The following is a 7,612-nucleotide window of genomic DNA, read 5'->3' as shown; positions in this document are numbered from 1 at the left end:
ATTATTTCTCTATTTACTAATATAGTAAAGACAATAGTGACATATTGACTTTTCATTTGTGAAGAAACAACTTATGGATTTATTTAAAACTTAAAAAAATATATACATAAATATTTCTTTAAGTGTTAGGTTGTTATATTTTAGCCCAGAATATTATTCCTCCAATTTGTGTTAATGACAAATATGAGTTACATTCTATAGGTTTTATGCATTTAGTATATCATTTGTTGAAAATTAGAAATAACTCTAGATCCCTTAAGGACAATATTTAAGAGAAGAAAAATGTAGTACTCTTATTAGAAATGGCTACTTGCTAGACTTGTTGGTGGTACATGTAGAGGTGAGTTCCTCCTGTTCAGAAAGTCTGAGGGTGGGGCCACAGAGTAGACCCATTAGTTTTATCTAACTATGGCATGGTCACCAGTTTTAAAAGACTTTCCTGAAGATTCTGATTATCAGTTAAGTTTAGGTAACATGGGTGTATAGTATATATCTTCATATCTTTTAAAATATTTTTTGGTTGCTATATTTATTAAGATACTATGTTAAACCTGATATCTGGGGGAAATTTTATGAATTTAGTTCAACAAACAGTAAATATCTACACAGCTCAGAAGTTTAATATAAGTTATCATGATATTCAGCATAATGCGTTCACTAAAAACAAAAAGTCTAAATTGACTTAAATAGATTAAACTTATTCAAAGTATATTGTTCAATCACAGTGCAATGAAATTAGAAATCAATAACAAAGAAATTTAGAAAATTTACAAAGACGTACAAATTAAATAACACATGGTTAAATAATGGAGTCAAAGAAATATCACAAGAGCCCTAGCCAGTTTGGCTCAGTGGATAGAGCATTGGCCTGTGAACCAAAGGGTTCCGGGTTCGATTCCTCCAGTCAAGGGCATATACCTTGGTTGTATGCTCATCCCTGGCCTGGGCCCTGGTCCAGGGCTCATGCAGGAGGCAACCAATCGATGTGTTTCTCTCACATCGAGGTTTCTCTCTGTCTTTCCCTCTCTCTTCCACTCTCCCTAAAAAATAAAAAAAATAAAAATCAATGGAAAAATATCCTGAGATGAGGACTAAAAAGCAAGCAAACAAACAAAAAGAAATATCATAAGAAAAATTAAAACACACTTTGAGATTAATGAAAATGAAAACACAACATGCCAAAACTTAGGGGATGCAGCTAAAGCAGTGAGTGGAGGGAACAGTATAACTGTAGACACCTATATTATAAAAGAAGAAATATAAATCAATACCTTAAACTATGACCTTAAGAAACTAGAAAAAGGAAACTAAACTGAAAATAAGCAGAAAGAAGGAAATAATAAAAATTAGAGCAGAAATAAATGAAATAGAAAAACAACAGAGAAATCGACAAAACCAAAGAAGTTGGTCCTTTGAAAAAATGAACAAAATTCACAAACCTTTGGCTAGGCTTGCCAAGATAAAAAAGAAATAAGACTCAAATTAATAAAACTAGTAGCAAAAAAAGAGGACACACTGACCTTATGGAAATAAAAACAATTACAAGGGAATAATCGTATATCTATAAGTTAGTTAACAGATGAAATTGACAAATTCCTAGAACACAAACACAACAGAAATAGAAAAATCTGACTAGATCTTATTAATTAAAGAGATTGAATTAGTTAGTAATCAAAAACATTCCTAAAGAAATGTCTAGGCCTAGATGACTTCATCAGTGAATTTTACCAAATGTTTAAAGAAAATTAACAGCAAACCTCCACAAACTTTTTTAAGAACTAGAAGAGGAGGAAAATTTTTTCAATTCATTTTATGAAGCCAATATTACCCTCATACCAAAACCTGAAAAAGATATATCAAGAGAAGAAAACAGACCAATATCTCTTTTGAATATAGACACAAAAATTAACAAAATACTAGCAGACCAAAATTAACAATGTATGAAAGGGAGTATACACCATTCCCAAATGAAATTGATCCCAGGAATGGAAAATTGGTTCAGCCTGTGAAAATCAGTCAATGTAATACACCATATTAATAGAAAAAAAGGACAAAAACATAATCATCTTAATAAATGCAGGAAAAGCATTCAACAAAATCAAAATCATTCATGATAAAAACAGTCAACAAACTAGGAATAAAAAGGGACTTTCTTAATATGATAAAGAGCATTTTCAAAAACCCCACAGCTAATACAACACTTAAAGGTGAAAGACTGAAAGACTTTTCCCCAAGATCAAGAAAAGAAAAAGATGTCTGCTCTCAACACTTCTAGTCAACATTGTACTGAAGGTTCTAGCCTGGGCAAGTATTCAAGAAAAAAGAAATACTAGTAAAGGCATAAAGATTGGAAAGGAAGAAATAATACAATTCTTATTTACAGATGTATAAGTTGTATATAAAAAGTGTTAATAAGCCACGAGAAAACAATTAAAGCTAATAAGCAAGTTCAATAAGGTTGCAGGCAATATAAAAAAAAATTAACTATTTTTATACAGTAACAATGAGAAATCTGAAAATGAAATTAATGAAATAATTCTATTTATAATGGCATCAAAAGACTAACATATTAAAATAAATTTAATAAAAAGTATAAGACTTTTAAACTGAAAACTATAAAACAATGTTGAAAGCAACTAAAAAAGACCTAAATAATTGGAAAGACATTCCATCCTCATGAACTGAAATACTTAATATTGTTAAGATGGCAATACTCCCAAACTGACCTACAGATTCAGTATAATCCCTATCAAACCCTTTTTTTTTCTTTTTATAGAAATTGACACACTGTAAAATTCATATGGAAATCCAAAGGATCAAGAGTAATCAAAACTATCTTGAACAATGTTTTGAAAGCTTTCAATTTCAAAACTTACGATAAGTCTACAGTAATTTACACAAAGATAGACATAAAGATCAATGGAATAGAGTCCATAAATAATACACTTTTAAAAGAAAACATAAAAATAAATTTTTATGTGTTGATTAGGCTATGATTTCTTACATATAAAACCCAAAGCAGGAGCAATAAGAGAAAAATTGATAAATTGGACTTCATCAAAGTTAAAAACATTTGTGTTTCAAAGAATATCATCAAGAGACTAAAAATACAAGTCACAAAGTGTGATAAATATTTGTAAATTAAATATCTGATAAGGGAATTGTATCCAGAATATATAAAGAATTCTTACAACTTAACAATAAAAAGATGACCCCATTTTAAAACAAAAGCAAAGGATTTGAAGACATTTTCCCAAAGAAGATATACAAATGGTCAATCCTATAAAATAAAAGGGTAATATGCAAATTGACCCTAAGGCAGAATGACCAGGAACAACCAGGCGCTATGATGTGCGCTGACCACCAGGGGGAAGACGCTCAACGCAGGAACTGCCCCCTGGTGGTCAGTGCACTCCCACAGGGGGAGTGCCACTCAGCCAGAAGCCAGCTCATGGCTGGCCAGCGCAGCAGCAGTGGCGGGAGCCTCTCCCTCCTCTGCGGCAGCACTAAGGATGTCCAACTAATGGCTTAGAGCCGTTAGTCAGACATCCCCTGAGGGCTCCTGGGCTGCCAGAGGGATGTCTGACTGCCAGCTTAGGCCTCATCCCCCAAGGAGCAGGCCTAAACCATCAGTCGGACATCCCCTGAGGGGTTCCGGACTGCAAGAGGGTACAGGCCGGGCTGAGGGATCTCCGTGTGCATGAATTTTCATGCACCGGGCCTCTAGTAAGCATATAAAAAGATGTTCAACATCATTAGTCATCAGGAAAATGCATATCAAAATCCTTTGAGACACCACTTTACGCCACTGGGATGGCTATAATTTTTTTTAAAAAAATGAAGTAAAATATAAAGCAGCAAGTGTTGATGAGGAATTGGAATGCTCATACTTTTCTGGTGGGATTATAAAATGATGTAGTTGCTTTGTTAAATAGTTGGACAGTGCCTCAGAATGTTAAACATTGAGTTACCATAAATCCTTGAAATTCTAACCCTAGTTATATTTCCAAGAGAATTGAAAACATATGTTCATACAAAATGTGTACATGAATGTTCATGTCAGCATTATTCATAATAGCCAAAAAGTGGAGACAACCTAAATCCCACGAACTAATGAATGAATAAACAAAATGTGGTAAATCCATGTGGTAAATTATTTAGCCATAAGTGGAATGAAGTATTGATACATGCTACAACATGGATGAGCCTTCAAAACATTATGCTAAGTGAAGAAGCCAGTCACAAAAAGGCTACATAACATATGATTCCATTTATATGGAATGTTCAAAATAAGCACAATCATAGAGCAGAAAGTGGTTGCCAGGGTTTGGGGGAGAGGAGGAAAGAGGAACATTTGCCGGGAGAATGGGGTTCTTGAGGGGGTGATGAGTATGTGCTGGAGTTAGATAGTGGTGGTTTCACTGCAATACTTCTCAGAGACTACTTATAGTAATATATATATATATATATATATATATATATATATATATATATATATTAATTCTCAAGTAGGGAATATAATATGCAGTGTTACTTAAATTTTTCTGGCACTGAACCACTTTTTATAGAGCATCTCACAAGCCCAGTGTGCCACAGAGCACATGCTGGGAAATGATGCCCTACACAATCACTAAGGAAAGCCCTTCTAGTTCTAACATTCTGAGTTGTCCAAGCTCAAGGGCATCTGAACCTCTGTGAGTTTCTATTTTATGTCTATAAAATGGGGCCAATTGCTGGCTGTTTACCTCACAACTTGGTGGGAGAATTAAAGAATGTGTTTGAAAATGCCTTACAACTATAAAACACTCCAAAAAGGCAAGGGTCTCTTCATATCATTCTAGTATTTTTTAAAACATGAAGCTTTGCTGAGAATATTCAAGAAAATATAAACAACAGATGTATGCACATGTTTATACCAAATTCAAAACAGGAAAGTGTGCAAAATTTCTTTCTCCCACATCCAGAGAATTTCCTGCTTATTGTCTGGGCTTGGGTTTAATTAAAATGAGGCATTTTTAAAGTGTTTGTGATTTTTTCATACTTCAAAATGCCTACTGATATAATTTCTTAACAAGTAATTGAACTGTGAAGGCCCACTGGGCTGTGTCGTTGCTGAGGGAAAGAGAACACTCACAGAGACTGTGTGTCCCATATCTGTTCTCACAGAATAGTTTCAATGCCGTTTGTATGTGGCAGGTAGAATGGTTAAAGGTTGATGGGTAAAGAAATAGATATGTGATGAAATGGAAAGAATGTGTTTGGAGCCAGAAGAACTGATGTGTGGTTCTGATTATTCCATTCACTAGCTGAGTGATTCTGGGCAAGACATATCCTTCTGACAATGAGATTTTCCCTCTATAAAATGTTTTCTATTTGTTTTTAAAAATAAAACATGGTATGGCTGCTGTGAAGAAAAATTGAGAAAATCCTTTGCAATTCCAGTTTACTATAGAAATACCATCTTTATGGCTTTTATAAGCTATTTGAAGTATATCAATTTTCTCTGCAATGATAAGTAATATACATATGGAAAAGCCATTGTGTTAGCGTGGAAGCTGGCATGGTCAAATGGATATGGTTAATATGGTTTGGTAAGAACTAGTATGAGCAGTTGACAAGAAAACAAAACAGTAAACAAGAGAGCCTAAAACATGAGAACCTCAATGACAACTTGAGAAAACAGGTGACCTAGATTCTACTTTCCCATGGGCCTATGCATCTGGATCCCTGGGCAGAGTTCCTGGTGCAATTACAACATCACAAAATTACATGATCAACTAGGGAAAACCCCAAAGACATTGATAGATTAGATGGATATACTAAAGGGTGATGTACTAGAATCTTTTCTATAATCTTAGGCTCTAAATGTGGATGTGATACATATTCTTAGACTTGAATCGAGAAAACTTGCCATGTATTTCTTAATGAGGGTGACTCTAATGCAGTGAAATTTCAAGTTTATTAATGGGTGAGAGATGTTCCAAATCCCTTTGGCAGATAGGTTTCTTAATGTCCAGGCCAAATTTATTTTTGTGACTTCAGGATCATGTTTATATATGCTTTCTTATTTTTGCAAATTATATGTATATATAGTTTTTTTATCCAAATGATATATTTTGCTCATCTAATCTTCCTCTTTAAAGCAACCACCTAATTCCTTAACTTTCTCTTCTATGAACTCTTTTCAGATGATTTATAAATGCTTAGTAATGCCTGGGCTGTTCACTTCTTCTTTGGGGAAATAGAAGAAAAAAAGGAAAGGCCATTACTTATTATTTTTGTCATGTTTTAAATTAAAATGACCACAAATTCTTCCCCTTGTAATTTGTGACATTGCAGACCCTCCCTTTAAGGTGCTGGTCTGTATCATCACCCTTTGAATATGGGTTGGCCATGTGACTTACTCTAGCCAATGGAATATTAGCAAACCTAAAGCAAACAGAGACTTGAAAACTACTTGCATACCGGGAATTACCTTTTTGCTGGGCTTAGAACCTTGAGACAGACCACCAGGTGAACAACCAGATCTAAACCGATAGAAGATGGAAGAGAAATGGGGATCCCTAGCCAATGGCTTGCCAGCCATTAGATGTGAGTGAGGGCATCCAACATCATGCATTCACTATCGAATGTACCAGCTTACCACCAATGCATAACAAAGCCCAAGAAAGATTAAATGAACATGTCCAGTTCCAAAGAACTATCTAGCTGACTCACAGATCATAAGCTCAATAATGATGATTAAATAAAGTTCCCACCCTGTATAGATTTTCTATTGCTGTGTAATACACCATCCTCAAATTTAGCAGCTTAAAACAACAAACATCTATGATCTCACAGTTTCTGTAGGAATCCAGGCACAGCTTAACTGGGTGCCTCTGACTTGAGGTCTCTCACAAGACTTAGGTCAATGTGTCAGCTGAGACTGCAGTCATCTCAAAACTTGACTAGGGAAGGATCCACTCATTCAAATGTCTACTGACAAACCTCAGGTCCTCACTGGTTGTTGGCTTCAGATATCAGTTTCTTGTCACATGGGGCTCTCATCAGAGCTGCTCACAACATGGCAGCTTACTTCCTCCCGGAGTGAGAGAGTCAAGTGAAAGAAGACCCCCAGGGCAGAAGCCACAGTCTTTTTATAACCTAGTCCTGAAGTTAACATCTCATTTACTTCTGCCACATTATGTTAACACAAGTCACTAAACCCAGCCCACATTCCAGGAGCATGATAGCAGGAAGTCATCTTTGAGATTTCCTATTTCACATACTCTAGAAAAAGATAAATTTTTCCATATTCATGGACATGAATAATCACCATACCAATGTCTAACCCATTTAATAGATAACTACAACTTGCCTCATTAAACATGCTTTTGTAAGCCCAACCAATCAGTATTAGCTTCTCACTTCTGTAAATCAGTTAATCTGGAACGAATTCATTCATATAAGCACATCTCTGAGTGTGTCAACCCATCAACAAAAGTCTCACCCAACGTACTATGATTCAACAGATAATGTCAACTCACTTATGACCCTGAAAATCCACCAATCTTTGAATTCCATGAATCCCGTAGGCCCTTTATCAGATTAGCAGTCTGCTCTGCTTGGAGAG

The sequence above is a fragment of the Myotis yumanensis genome, unplaced genomic scaffold (genome assembly GCF_028538775.1).
Source record: "Myotis yumanensis isolate MYYU_CA2020_CCGP unplaced genomic scaffold, mMyoYum1.0.hap1 SCAF_3, whole genome shotgun sequence".
NCBI lineage: Eukaryota > Metazoa > Chordata > Mammalia > Chiroptera > Vespertilionidae > Myotis > Myotis yumanensis.
This window is presented reverse-complemented; position numbering follows the sequence as displayed.